The sequence below is a fragment of the Pristiophorus japonicus genome, chromosome 11, assembly GCF_044704955.1.
Source record: "Pristiophorus japonicus isolate sPriJap1 chromosome 11, sPriJap1.hap1, whole genome shotgun sequence".
In the NCBI taxonomy this organism is placed as follows: domain Eukaryota; kingdom Metazoa; phylum Chordata; class Chondrichthyes; family Pristiophoridae; genus Pristiophorus; species Pristiophorus japonicus.
Window position 1 is genome coordinate 83,762,423 of NC_091987.1, and position 15,410 is coordinate 83,777,832.

Sequence of the window (15,410 nt, forward strand, 5' to 3'; positions counted from 1 at the left end):
ACCCATTGCAGAATGAGTGCTAATATGTGGATATAGATTTTAAAAGCTTACTATGGCTATTCTACCAGGTCTGCCTATACTTAGATGAATGAATGGCCTTAATCATAGTGACAAAGAACTTTATGATCTTGTTGCAGGAGGTAAGGCTGGAGGGAGCAGGTATGAGGGGTTCATGGAGGCAGTTGAGTGGAATTCAAGCCACTTAGTTGGTTTGCAGATGGCTTCATCTCACTACAGTGCTTTTCAATCTGCCTTCTGAAAGATAATAGAAATATATGAGGTTGTGTTGCATTAATCACGCACCCAGTAAATACAACGGTGAGGAGGGCAGGGATGGTGGGGTTGGTGCAGACTCATAGGCCTAAAAATGTGTTTGGCCCCCAAAACGGGCGCGGGATTCGTGATCTGCTAACAATCCAAGCTCGTTCAGAGGCCTGCAGGCAAAATGCGAACTTTGTGTTGCCTGCTTATTTCCCTGATTGTAGCGTTCAGCCTAGCGCTGAACACGCTTTTGTCTGACTGAACGCCCAGCTGGAATATTATTCCACAGGTGACAGACACCTTCAAGTACTTTACTCAATAGGCCGTGTTTTGTATGTGAGACTAGGGGTTAGCAAATTAATTGATGGTGGCATCTTAGCTGAGGGCAATCCTAATCTTGCCTTAGCTGCATTTGGTGCATTTGTCATTAGGGATCACTGGATGTTTACTTTGAGTGGTAACTTTGGTTGACTCATTTATTATTTTTTTTGTCCTTGGACCTGGCTAAAATTGACCAATTATTCAAAATGGAATATGGTGTCATCCTAATTAGTTTGACTCTGTATTGTTTGGCTCAGCATTGCATCAATATATTCAAATTTAGTCACAAAAATGAGTGATGCTATTCGACCCATCTAGCTCACCCTTCCATAGTGATCCCCTATCACAGCATCCAACAACCTTTTCAATGGTTCCAGAGATTTTGTCCCCAAGACCCTAGTTAGAAGACCTTTTAATCATTCATTGTAGAAAAAGTGATTCCTGTCCTTGGTCCCGATGTTGCCTTTTGTCTGATTGTATCTATGTGTCCATGACCTTCAGTTGTTATTTAACTTGCAATAGTGCAAAAAATTAACTGTTCCTATTCCATTTAAAAAGAAAGACTTGCATTAATATAGAGCCTTTCATGACCTCCGGATGTCCCAAAGTGCTTGATAGCCAATGAATTATTTTAGAAAAATTAGTCACTGTTGTGAGGGATAAATATTGACCAGGACACTGGGGAGAACTCCCCTGCTCTTCTTCGAAATAGTGCCATGGGATCATTTACGTCCATCTGAGAGGACAGTTGGGGCACAGTTTAACATCACATCTGAAAGATGGCATCTCCGGCAGTGCAGCACTCCCTCAGTACTGCACGGGATTTTCAGTCTAGAATTTGTGCTCAACTTTTTTACTAGCTTGTATACCTCCTGTAAGGTCCCCTTTTCACCATTTCATTCAATGCTCAGGATTCCATGTTTCTCTAATCGTTCCACATAACATAGTCCTCTAATACCAGGCATAGGCCTTGTGGTCTTCCAGGGATTGATAGTCCTTATGCCTTTTTGACCAGAACTGAATGCAGAAATGACAGGATATTGTTCACAATATTGTCATTTAACTAGAACATAAGAACATTTGAATTAGGTGCAGGAGTGGGCCATACGGTCTCTCGAGCATGCTCCACCATTCAAGAAGATCATGACTGATGTTCGACCTCAACTCTCATCATCATCATAGGCAGTCCCTGAGAATCGAGGAAGACTTGCTTCCACACCCAAAGTGAGTCCCTTGGTGGTTGAACAGTCCAATGCAAGAGCCACAGACCCTGTCACAGGTGGGACAGACATTCGTCGGGGGAAGGGGGCTGGGACTGATTTGCCGCATGCTCCTTCCGCTGCCCGTGCCTGACCTCTTCACACTCTACTTTCCCGCCAGATCTCCATAAGCCTTGATTCCCCCAGAGTGCAAAAATCTATCTATCTAAATATACTTAATGATTTAGCATCCACAGCCCTTTGGGGTAGAGAATTCCAAAGATTCACAACTCTCTGAGTGAAGAAATCCCTCCTCATCGCACTCTTAAATGGCCGACCCCTGATCCTGAGACTATGCCGCCTATTTCTGGACTCTTCAACCAGGGGAAACAACCTCTCAGCATCTATCCTATCAATCCTTGATTGAGGGATAAACATTGGCCAGGACACCAGGGATCACTCCCTTGTTTTTCTTCAAAATAGTGTCATGGGATCTTTTACATCCACCTGAAAGGGCAGACAGGGCCTTAGTTTAATGTCTCATCCAAAAGACAGCAGTTCCAACAGTGCAGCACTCCCCCAGTACTGCACAGGAGTGTCAGCCTAGATTTATGTACTCAAGTTGCTGAAGAGGGACTTGAACCTATAAACCTTCTGACGGAGATATGACTGTGCTACCCACTGAGCCATAGTTGACACTTCCACAGCAAGACTTCTGTACTCTTGTACTCCAGCCACTTTGCAATAAAGGCCAAAATTTCATTTGTCGTCCTCATTGCTTGCTGTACCTACATGCTAACTTGAGGGCTAGAAATTCATGCACTTACCGTCACTCCATAATGCCATGAAATGGCAATAAAATGGCAGCCGCCGCTCTTTCACCAGCTGATGGTGGGTCCCGCAGTGGCCATCGTATTCCACTCCCCCTTCACACTGCCAGTAACTGTCAGCACCCTGTGTAAAAAAAAATCGCGGCGTAGTGACGTCAGTCGGCGCAATGCCGACTTAACGTCACCAACACAAACTTTGACCACAACACTGAATTCAGCCCCAGGTCCTAGGCTCATCAGGTTAACCTAGTGTGCAAGCAGGCTGCCATTGGTGAAGACTGAAGCTCTTAAAGGGACACAAACTTCATTCAGTTAAGTTTGAATTTAAAGGTTTGGACTTTTAAAAAATGTTATTGAAGTGCTGGCTTGCTGCAATAGATGTGAAAAGTTTTTTAAGTGTGTGGGCAGTGCTGCTGGACACTTGCAAGGGCTTGGATGGTAAAGGAAGGCTTTGAGAAAGCAGAAAATGCTGCAAATACTCAGCAATTCACACAATATCCCTGGAGAGTAAAACAGAATTTACGTCTCAAGTCGATATGCTGCCTGACCCACTGAGTATTTCCAGCATTTTATGCTGTCATTTCACATTGACAGCATCCATTTGCAGAGCTAAGAGGAAGACACAGAAGAGGGCTAAGCCGAAGAGGAGGAATCAGACCGAAGGATGCATCCCAGACAGCCCCTTTGTGGCCGGGATATCTGGGATGGAATCATCCATCTGTGGTCCCATTGGCTGGGCAAGGTGCCTCCTCTTGTTGAACCACTGGCTGGGCAGGCTGCATTTCTTGGGTGTGTGAAATGTTGGAGACACAAGGGTAGAGGTGTGCTGATGGGAGGGCAGGAAAGCAAGCGGTGAATGCCAGAATGAGGATAGCGTACAAGGATGCCCATATCTTGTATATTTTCAGCCCTGCCACTGGCCAAGGATGCAACCATGCCCCTGCCAACAATGAGCTGCACCATCTCCTCCAAGGGGGCGAGGTGAGGCTAGGAATGGGAGATGTGCAACATCATTGGTGCAGATTGTTGGTAGGTGAGTGATTGGTGGTTGTGCATTGAGCAGTGTGTGAGGCAATGGTGTGGGTGGTAGGAAACAGCTTTTGAAGATGCATTCACTGACCTTGACCAGTGGTGTGGGGCCATGAAGCTTCCTTGGGCACTGGAGCCAGGTGGTGTGTTGACACTGCTAGCAGTGATGGCCTTGGTGATGTACTTTCACATCATCCTTTCTGGAGGGCCTTCTGGCCCCTGTGGGTAGAAGGCTGCGCTTGCCGTGCACAAAGCTGGAGTGCTGTGTGTGAGACCCTTGGTTCCACTTCCCTGGCTTGCTTAGCCATTTGTGTTAGTGCTGAGGCTGTTTTCCCATTTGTTGAAGATAGGAAGATAATTCAGCTATAACAGCTGGCTATTCACATTTGGAACTTCTTTTAAATATTGAATATTTCTTAAAAGGCAGAAAGGACTGAAAAATGTACTGATTCACTGCAGTTTATTTTGTATTGCTATGGTGTGCATGGCCCCTTTAAAATTCAGACCTCTTCATTGCCCACAATGCCTTGCGAGCTCCACAGTTTTGCGTACAGCGGCTGTGGGAAGCTGCAATGCCTGACCTTGACAGAAACTTCATCCCGGATCGCTCCAGCAATGCTACCAGGATGGCAGTGCATGGAAAGTGAGTGTTGCACCGCCTTTCTCCATGCCCCCAGACCAATTTCACTCGCTTAACTTTGTGGCCATATCCAGCGGCCGTGAACTGCAGTTGCTGTGACACAGGCAACTTTGGCGAACACAAGTTTTTCCTCCTCTGTGTTTCCTGATAGGTCCTTACTATACAGTATAAATGCACACGAGGACCATGCTTGAGAGAAGGTCAGTCTGTGACCTGTCCTTTATTCCTCAGCACTCCAAGTGATGAAGGTGGGTGGAGCTTCCCCTTTTGTACCTGAAGGCCCAGGTTAGGAGTGTCTCCCACCTCGTGGTTATTGTTCTCACAGTGTACAACTTAGGTCAGATTATACATGGGTTACAATGCTGGTTGAATACATGGCATTTCCTGTACTAGCATGCCTAAATCTCAATGAACATGAAGATTTAATAGTTTCTCACAATTTAAAAAAATATTCTGTTTTTCAATTCTTCCCACATCACAGTTCCCCACCTATTTCTCTTTTATTTTTCTGTTTAACTTTCATAACTACAGAAGGCCCTTTGGGATTCGTCATTGTCCCAGAAACCATGATTAGCCAAATGAAAAATCCTTGGATAACATATGTGTATGGTGCAGTGCATTGGTATTTGTGTATCTCAATTCCTTTCTCTTTATTTTCAGGCACAGATCTTGGAAAATGTTTGCCTGGCAAGCCTCTGCTTTCACCATCTGGATTTTATTATCAGGACCAGTGGATGGCAAAAACCTGTAACATTCAGCGCTTCGACACACCTGCAAGTATTACAGACTGCCTTCGAGGAAAAAAAGTTTTCATTTTTGGAGATTCCACTATACGCCAGTGGTTTGAATATTTGACAGAATTTGTGCCAGATTAAGTCCAGTTATTTCTAATTATCTATTTTCGTGTGATCTGCTTCATATTACGTATACTCCAATCCAGATGCAGTTTTGTATACTTAGCAAGCAATTTTTGCTTCCATGAACATGAATATATAGGTCGCCATTTCTACACAACACAACTGAAGCAACTGGAAAATGGAAATTTCCACAGGGTGAATGTTTTACTGGAGGGAGCCCATTCTTGATATTCATGCCAGTGCACTCTGAGAAGATTATTACCAATAAAACATTCACATAGATCTTATTTTCATCACAAACTAGCAAATGTGGTAACTATTAAAATAAAAATAGGCAGATTAAAACTAGTCGAACGGAAAGATTGGGAACTTGGAGGTGATGGTGTTCCTATGCAACTGCTGGCCTTGTCCTTTAAGGAGGTAGGGGTCGCTGGTTTAGGAGGTGCTGTCGAAGAAACCCTGGTGAGTTTCTGCAGTACATCTTGTAGATGGTGCGCACTGCAGGCATGGCGCGCCAGTGGTGGAAGGGATGCCAGTCAAGTGGGCTGCTTTATCCTGGATGGTGTCGAGCTTCTTGAGTGTTGTTGGAGCTGCACTCATCCAGGTAGGTGGAGCATATTCCATCACACTCCTGACTTGTGCCTTGTAAATGGTGGAAAAGCTATGGGCAGTCAGGAGGTGAAACAATTGCCGCAGAATACCCAGCCTCTGACCTGCTCTTGTAGCCACAGTATTTATGTGGCTTGGCCAGTTTACTTTCTGGCCAATGGTGACCGCCCAGAATGTTGATGTTGGGGGATTTGGCAGTGGTAATGTCGTTGAATGTCAAGGGGCGGTAGTTAGGCACTTTCTCTTTTTGGAGCTAGTCATTGCCTGGCACTTGTGTGGCGCTAATGTTACTTGCCATTTATCAGACCAAACCTGAATATCGTCCAGGACTTTCTGCATGCGGGAATGAACTGCTTCTATATCGGAGGAGTGGTGAATAGAACTCAACACTGCAATCATCAGCGAACATCCCCACTTCTGACCCTATTATTTAGGAAGATCATTGAGGAAGCTGCTGAAGATGGTTGGGCCTTGGACACTGCCCTGAGGAACTCCTGCTGTGATGTCCTGGGGCTGTGATGATTGACCTCCAACAAGCACAACCATCTTCCTTTGTGCTAGGTAGGACTTCAGACAGTGGAGTGTCTTTCCCCAAATTCCCAATTTTAATAGGGCTCCTTGATGCCACATTCCATAAAATGCTACTTTGATGTCATCTTACTTCTGGAATTCAGCTTTTTAGTCCATGTTTGGACCAAGGCTGCAATGAGAGCCGAGTAGTCATTGCAGAACCCAAAGTGAGCATCAGTGAATAGGTTATTGGTGAGTCAGTACCGCTTGATAGAAATGTCGATGGCAACTTTTCATCACTTTGCTGATGATTGAGAGTAGACTGATGCAGAGGTAAAGATGATATGAAGGCTGGGAAGAGTAGACATTGCTGGAAATGCACTGGCTATGGTTAGATAGGTAAAAGTGGAAAAGGGAGTTGGGAGATGAGGTGGACATCAGTATGAAAGGGTGTAGAGAGGTTGAGAAGAATAAGGAAGGATGATGTACCTTAGTCACATTCACAGAGGATGTAATTTATGAATGTGATTCGAGCAGCTGAAACCAACTTCAAAATTATTTTAACAATTTGATTTTTCACATCCTGCCAGTTTCAGTCAACATCCCATAATCCTCCATCATTAATTGGCTGTCTGTGCATATTCAGAGGGTGAACTCCAAGTCATAGTTAACATCTTCACTGAGGCGTGCGAAAGCATGGGCCTTACACTAAACATCCGTAAGACAAAAGTCCTCCACCAACCTGACCCCGTCACACAGCACTGCTCCCCAGTCCTCAAGATCCACGGCGCGGCCCTGGACAACATGGACCACTTTCCATACCATGGGAGCCTATTATCAGTAAGGGCATACATCGTCGACGAGGTTCAACACTGCCTCCAGTGTGCCAGTGCAGCCTTCGGCCAACTGAGGAAGAGAGTGTTCGGAGATCAAGCCCTCAAATCTGGCACCAAGTTTATGGTCTACAGGGCTATAGTGATACCCACCCTCCTGTATGGCTCAGAGACATGGACCATATACAGTAGACACCTCAAATCGCTGGAGAAATACCATCAACGATGTCTCCGCAAGATCCTGCAAATCTCCTGGGAGGACAGACCCACCAATGTTAGTGTCCTCAATCAGGCCAACATCACCAGCATCGAAGCACTGACCACACTGGACCAGCTCCGTTGAGCGGGCCACATTGTCCGCATGCCTAACACAAGACTCCCAAAGCAAGCGCTCTACTCGGAACTCCTACATGGCAAGCGAGCCCCAGGTGGGCAGATGAAATGCTTCAAGGACACCCTTAAAGCCTCCTTGATAAAATGCAACATCCCCACCGACACCTGGGAGTCCTGGCCAAAGACCACCCTAAGTGGAGGAAGTGCATCCGGGAGGACGCTAAGCACCTCGCTGAGAGCATGCAGAAAGCAAGCACAGGCAGTGGAAGGAGCGTGCGGCAAGACACATTCTCCACCCACCCTTTCCTTCAACGACTATCTGTCCCACCTGTGACAAAGACTGCAATTCCTGTATTGGACTGTTCAGTCACCTAAGAACTCACTTTTAGAGTGGAAGCAAGTCTTCCTTAATTTTGAGGGACTGCTTATGATGAATTGGCTGGATTGGATTTGTCCTGCTTTTTGTGGACAGGACATACCTGGGCAGTGTTCCACAATGCCGGGTAGATGCCAGTGTTGTAGTTGTATTGGAACAGCTTGGCTAGAGGCGCAGCTAGTTCTGGAGCACAAGTCTTCAGCACGAGAGCCAGGATGTTTTCGGGGTCCGTAGACTTTGTTGTATCCAGTGCGCTCAGCCATTTTTTGATATCACATGGAGTGAATCGAATTGGTTGAAGACTGGTTTCTGTGAAGGTGGGGACCTCAGGAGGAGGCTGAGATGGGTCATCCCCTGGAACTTCTGGTTGAAGATGGCTGCAAACATGTCAGCCTTGTCTTTTACACTCCAGTGCTGGGCTCTGCCATGATTGAACCTGGAGCCTGAGTTCATGGAGCCGCCACCTCCCGTTAGTTGTTTAATGGTCAACCGCCATTCATGACTGGATGTGGTAGGACTGCAGAGTTTTGATCTGATTCATTGGTTGAGGGATGGCGAAGCTCTGTCTATAGCATGCTGCTTCCGTTGTTTAGCATGCATGTAGTCCTGTGTTGCAGCTTCCCCAGGTTGGCACCTCATTTTTAGGGACATCTGGTGCTGCCTCTGGCATGCTCTGCTGCATTCCTCATTGGACCAGTTTTGGTCACATGGCTTGATGGTAATGGTAGAGTGAGGGAAATACTGGGCCATGAGTTTACAGAATATGGTGGAATACAATTTTGCTGCTGTTGATGGCCCACAGCTCCTTATGCCCAGTTTTGAGCTGCAAGATCTGTTCTAAAACCATCCAATTTAGCAAGGTCATAGTGCCACCCTGTGATTTTAGTGATGGAGGGTGTCCTCGGTGTGAAGATTGGATTTCGTCTCCACAATGACTGTGCGGTGATCACTGCAACCAATACTGTCATGGACAGATGCATCTGCAACAGATAGATTGGTGAGGACGAGGTCAAGTAGGTTTTTCCTTTGTGTTGGTTCTCTCACCACCTGCTGCAGGCCCAGTCTGGCAGCTATGTCCTTCAGGACTCAGCCAACTCGGTCAGTAATGGTGGTATCGAGTCACTCTTGCTGATAGATATTGAAGTCCCCCACCCAGAGTACATTCTGTGCCCTTGCTACCCCAGTGCTTCTTCCAAATAATGTTCAACATGGAAGAATACTATTTCATCAGCTGAGGGAGGGCGGTATGTGGTAGTCAGCAGGGAGTTCCCTTGCCCATGTTTGACTTGAACCCATGAGATTTAATGTAGCCCAGAGTCAATGCTCAGGACTCCCAGGGCCACTCCCTCCTGACTGTATACCACTGTCCGGCCACCTCTGGTGGATCTGTCCTTCCGGTGGGACAGGCCATACCCAGGGATGGTGATGGAGGATTATGGGATGTTGGCTGAAACTAGCAGGATGTGAAAAATCAAATTGTTAAAATAGTTTTGAAGTTGGCTCCAGCTGCTCTCATAAAAGTCAAAAACAACATCCTTTGTAAATGTGATTATGGTAATTATAGACCGGTCAGCCTGACCTCAGTAGTGGGTAAAATGATGGAATCAACTATTAAGGATGTCATAGCAGCGCATTTGGAAAGAGATGACATGATAGGTCCACAGATTTGTGAAAGGGAAATCATGCTTGACAAATCTTCTGGAATTTTTTGAGGATGTTTCCAGTAGAGTGGACAAGGGAGAACCAGTTGATGTGGTGTATTTGGACTTTCAGAAGGCTTTCGACAATGTCCCACACAAGAGATTAATGTGCAAAGTTAAAGCACATGGGATTGTGGGTAGTGTGCTGACGTGGATTGAAAACTGGTTGGCAGACAGGAAGCAAAGAGTCGGAGTAAATGGGTACTTTTCAGAATGGTAGGCAGTGACTAGTGGGGTACCGCAAGGTTCTGTGCTGGGGCCCCAGCTGTTTACATTGTACATTCATGACTTAGACGAGCGGATTAAATGTAGTATCTCCAAATTTGCGGATGACACTAAGTTGGGTGGCAGTGTGAGCTGCGAGGAGGATGCTATTAGGCTGCAGAGTGACTTGGATAGGTTAGGTGAGTGGGCAAATGTATGGCAGATGAAGTATAATGTGGATAAATGTGAGGTTATCCACTTTGGTGGTAAAAACAGAGAGACAGACTATTATCTGAATGGTGACAGATTAGGAATAGGGAAGGTGCAACGAGACCTGGGTGTCATGGTACATCAGTCATTGAAGGTTGGCATGCAGGTACAGCAGGCGGTTAAGAAAGCAAATGGCATGTTGGCCTTCATAGCGAGGGGATTTGAGTACAGGGGCAGGGAGGTGTTGCTACAGTTGTACAGGGCCTTGGTGAGGCCACACCTGGAGTATTGTGTACAGTTTTGGTCTCCTAACTTGAGGAAGGACATTCTTGCTATTGAGGGAGTGCAGCGAAGGTTCACCAGACTGATTCACGGGATGGCATGACTGACATATCAAGAAAGACTGGATCAACTAAGCTTGTATTCACTGGAGTTCAGAAGAATGAGAGGGGACTTCATAGAAACGTTTAAAATTCTGATGGGTTTAGACAGGTTAAATGCAGGAAGAATGTTCCCAATGTTGGGGAAGTCCAGAACCAGGGGTCACAGTCTAAGGATAAGGGGTAAGCCATTTTGGACCGAGATGAGGACAAACTTCTTCACCGAGAGTGATGAACCTGTGGAATTCTCTACCACAGAAAGCTGTTGAGGCCAATTCACTAAATCTATTCAAAAAGGAGTTAGATGTAGTCCTTACTACTAGGGGGATCAAGGGATATGGTGAGAAAGCAGGAATGGGGGACTGAAGTTGCATGTTTAGCCATGAACACATTGAATGGCGGTGCAGGTTCGAAGGGCCGAATGGCCTACTCCTGCAGCTATTTTCTATGTTTCTATATTTCTATGTTTCTAAAACTCCATATTGTTGCCATCTATCTCATCTCCCTGCCCGACCACTGTCTCAGTTTGAAGCAGACTGTTGGCACTCTGTGACCCAGAACTGAAAGTCCAACCATAAATCCCTCCCATCACAAAGACTGCCTACTGCTACCTCAGCAACATCTCCCCTGCTTTAACCCATCTGCTGCCAAAACACTCATCCATTCGTTTGTCACCTCCAAACTCTACTCTACCAATGCCCTCTTGACGATGCACACACCCACTCGGCCGAGTGGTTCTTAGCCCTTCTGTTTACCTATTTGTGAGAATGCTTCCTGCATAACTGCTGGTTCCCATCCACTTTCAGCTCCTCCAGAAATGCGCTGCCCTGTCCTAACTCACACTAAGTTCCACTCAATCATTACCCCTGTGCTCATTGACATTTCTTGTGTTCCAATCCAACAATTACCTCGAATTTGAAATTCTAATCTTTGTGTTCAAATCCCTTCATGGCCTCCTCTAATCTTATCTCTGTAACCTTCTCCATCCCTTAACTCTCCTAGAAATCTGTATTCCTCTGGCTTCTTGTGCATCTCCCACTCCCTTCACCCCACCATTGGTAGAATTGCCTTCAGAATCAAGGCCAAATTCAGCCATTTCCTCCCTAAACCTCTCTCCCACTCCACGTCCCTCTCATCCTTTGTAAAACTCTTCAAACCCCACCTCTTTCACCAAACATTTGGTCACCACCCTAATATCTCCTTTGTCTCAGTAATTTTTGCCTGATTACACGTATTGGCTTGGGAGGTTTTTTGTATGTTAAAGTCACTATATCAGTTGTTTTCACTTATCTGAAAAAGTCCCTTCCCCTGGCCATGCTCCCTCTGATGTGTATTATCTCTTGTTTGGGGAGGGTGGTTGCCCCATCCTAAAGGTTGCCCTACAGAAACTGCCCCATCCAACTACAAGGCCTCCTACATCATGTATTCACTTGCTTGCCCACCTCCAGTGCATTGTTCTGCTCTGGGTGCCTCCGAATCTGATAGCTGACACGGCCCTTGAGCCTGAATGGTTCTTACAGATGTGACCTTAGTTTTGACGTAATGACATAAGAACATAAGAACATAAGAAATAGGAGCAGGAGTATGCCATTTGGCCCCTCGAGCCTGCTCCGCCATTCAATAAGATTATGGCTGATCTGATCATGGACTCAGCTCCACTTCCCTGTCCGCTCCCAATAACCCTTTATTTCCTTATCGCTCAAAAATCTGTCGATCTTCGCCTTAAATATATTCAATGACCCAACCTCCACAGCTCTCTGGGGCAGAAAATTCCATAGATTTACAGCCCTCTGAGAGAAGAAATTTCTCCTCATCTCAGTTTTAAATGGGCAGCCCCTTATTCTAAGTCTATGTCCCCTAGTTTTAGTTTCCCCTTTGAGTGGAAATATCCTCTTTGCATCCACCTTGTCGAGCCCCCTCATTATCTTATATGTTTCAATAAGATCTGAACTCCAGTGTGTATAGGCCCAACCTACTCAACTTATCTCAAAGTCAACCCCCTCATCTCCGGAATCAAGCTAGTGAACCTTCTCTGAACAGCCTCCAATGCAAGTATATCCATCCTTAAATATGTAGACCAAAACTGTACGTTCATTTCATGGCTAATAATTATTATCTGCAGAATTATGACAGCATCATGTTTGATCCTGTGACATCTTTTGTTTTCGGTCTCAGGAAGTTTGATCTTGGCAATTCTCCAAATACCAGCCCTCACCTCGCTTTGGATATTGATAAAAAGATCAAGCTGGAATATTATGCCCATGGCAAACCAATCCGAATCTTTCCTATTTCGCTTCAGGACCTGCCATTCATGGCAAATAAACTGGATGACATTAAAGGAGGAAAGAGCACAGTTATAGCCTTCACCATTTGGTGCCATTTCAACATTTTTCCAGTAGAAACATACATCCGAAGGCTGCAGAACATCCGGAGATCAATTTTGCGATTGCTGGATAGGAGTCCAGATACACTGATTGTAATAAAGACTGCCAATGTCCAGGCCCTTCCACGGCAGGCCAGTCTCTACAACAGTGACTGGTACTCCTATCAGCTTGATTTACTGCTCAGAAAAATGTTTGAAGGCATCAAGGTGGCATTTGTGAATGCTTGGGAGATGACGATAGCACATTACCTGCCACATAACTTACATCCCAAGCGAGTCATTATAAAGAATGAAGTAGATGTGTTTCTTTCCTATGTGTGCCCTTTGAAAAAGGGTTAAAGGCTGATTTAGATCGGTGCCAACTAGCTTTTGGCAATTATGAGATTCATAATATGACAGAATAAAAAGATTAGCAATCAAAATTCCAAGAATGTAGGAAAAGCTTTTTAAATGAATGTATTTTTTTGAAACAAAATGTTGAAAATCTATAGGCTGTACTGTTTTCAAAAATTCGTCATATTCCAATGTGTGGAATATGCATTGATGCATATTTATTCCTTGTTGTATACTAAATGACATTAAAGGAGAAAAAAGCACAGTTACAGCCTTCACCATTTGGTGCCATTTCAATACTTTTCTCGTAGAACTATACAACCATAGACTACAGAACATCTGTAGATCAATTCTACGACTGCTGGATAACAATGCAGTTACATTGGTTGTCATCATGACTGCCAATGTCCCGGTCCCTCTACGGGCCAAGATGCCTGCAGGAAGGGTGTTATGTGGTTATATTATTGTTTCTTTACCTTAACACCATTTTTTTAATGAAGGATTGACGCACTTCCTGATATATGTTTCCATGGGTACCATGCCGGTCCATCCCTCAGCCAAGTGACATTTAGATGTGCGTGAACCTCGAAAAAAAAACAATGTTTTAAAAGGACTGGCTACACAATTAATGTGGGTGACAGTGGATTTTGGGGTGGGACCAGACACCGAAGCTCCTTGAAATGCTGGAGGTTACTGGGCAGGGTGTGGGAAACAACAACAATAACTTCTATTTATATAGTGCCTTTAACATAATAAAACGTCCCAAAGCACTTCACATGAGTGTTAACAAAATAGATTTTGACACCAAACAATATAAGGAAATGTTAGGGCAGAGGGATCTTAGGGCATTATAGGGCTGGAGGAGATTACAGAGATAAGGTGGGGTAAGGCCATGGAGGGTTTTGAAAACAAGGATGGGTATTTTAAAATCGAGGTGTTGCTTAACTGGGAGCCAACGTAGATCAGCAAGCACAGGGGAGATGGGTGAGTGGGACTTGGTGTATTCGAGCACACGAGCGGCAGAGTATTGGATGACCTCAAGTTTATGGAGGGTAGAACTAGAGAGGCTGGCCAGGAGTGCATTGGAAAAGTCAAGTCTAGATGTGATAAAGACATGGATGAGGGTTTCAGCAGCAGATAAGTTGAGGTAACAGCAGAGGTGGGAGTGTTATGAAGGTGGAAATGTGCTGTCATTGTGATAAAACGGATCTGAGGTAGGAAGCTCAATGGTGATCCAATCTGACACCAAGGTCATGAACAGACTTGGTCAGCCTTGTATCTTTGCCGGGGAGAGAGATCGATTCAGTGGAAGGGGAATGGAGTTTGTGGTATGAACTGAAGACAATGGCTTCGGTCATCCTGATATGTAATTGGAGGAAATTTCTACTCATCCAGCAATGGATGTCGAACAAGCAGTCTGATAGTATAGAGACAGTGGAGGGTTCAAGTGAGGTGGAGGAGAAGTAGAGCTGGGTATCATCAGCGTATATGTGAAAACTCACATTGTGGTGCTGGATGATGCCACCGAGGGAGAGCATGTAAATGAGAAATAGGAGGTGGCAAGGATTGATCCTTAGGGGACACCAGAGGTGACAGTGCGGGATCGGGAAGAGTAGCCATTGCAGGTGATTCCATGGAATAGCTGGAAAGATAGGAATGCAACCAGGCAAGTGCAGTCCCATCCAGCTGGATGACAGTGGAGAGGTGTTGGAGCAGAATTTTGTGGTCAACCGTGTCAAAGGCTGCGGACAGGTCCAGAAGGACAAGAAAGGATAGATTACCTTTGCAGTCAATTAGGATATGATTTGTGAGCTTGGTAAAAGCAGTTTTAGTACTGTGGCAGGGGCAGACGCAAGATTGGAGGAATTCAAGCAAGGAGTTCTGGGAAAGTTGGGCATGGATTTGGGAAGTGACAAAGCATTCAATAACTTTGGAGAGGAAAGGGAGGTCAAAGATAGTTTTCAAGGACAGAGAGGTTGAGGGGTCTTTTTGAGGCGAGGGATGATGACAGCAGATTTGAAGCAAAAGGGGAACAATACAAGAGAACTATTAACAATATCTGTTAACATGGAAGCCAGAAAGGAAAGTTGGCTGTCAGCAATTTAGTAGGAATAGGATCAAGAGAGCAGACAGTCGATCTCATTGACATGATCAGCTTTGAAAGGACAAGAGCGGAGATGGGAGAGAAATTAGAGAATTATGCAAATTTAGGGTTAGGGTAGGGGAAAATGGAGAGGAAGTAAGATCCGATGGGCAAGGGAAGTGGGGAATTGAAAGCAGAAGCAGTTCAATGGATGTTATCAATCTTTTTAACAAAGACATTCATGAGCTCCTTACAATTATTGTTGGGGGTGAAGGAGGAAGAGGCAGAAGAGGGTGGTTGGAGAAGCTGATTAGTGGTG

At 45.2% G+C, this 15,410-nt stretch overlaps 1 pseudogene; it reads left to right on the forward strand.

Annotated features, from left to right (window-relative positions):
- LOC139275547 (NXPE family member 3-like) overlaps nt 1-13,216 on the forward strand; it is a 52,832-nt pseudogene extending 39,616 nt beyond the window's left edge.
- Nucleotides 13,217-15,410: the final 2,194 nt, after the last annotated feature.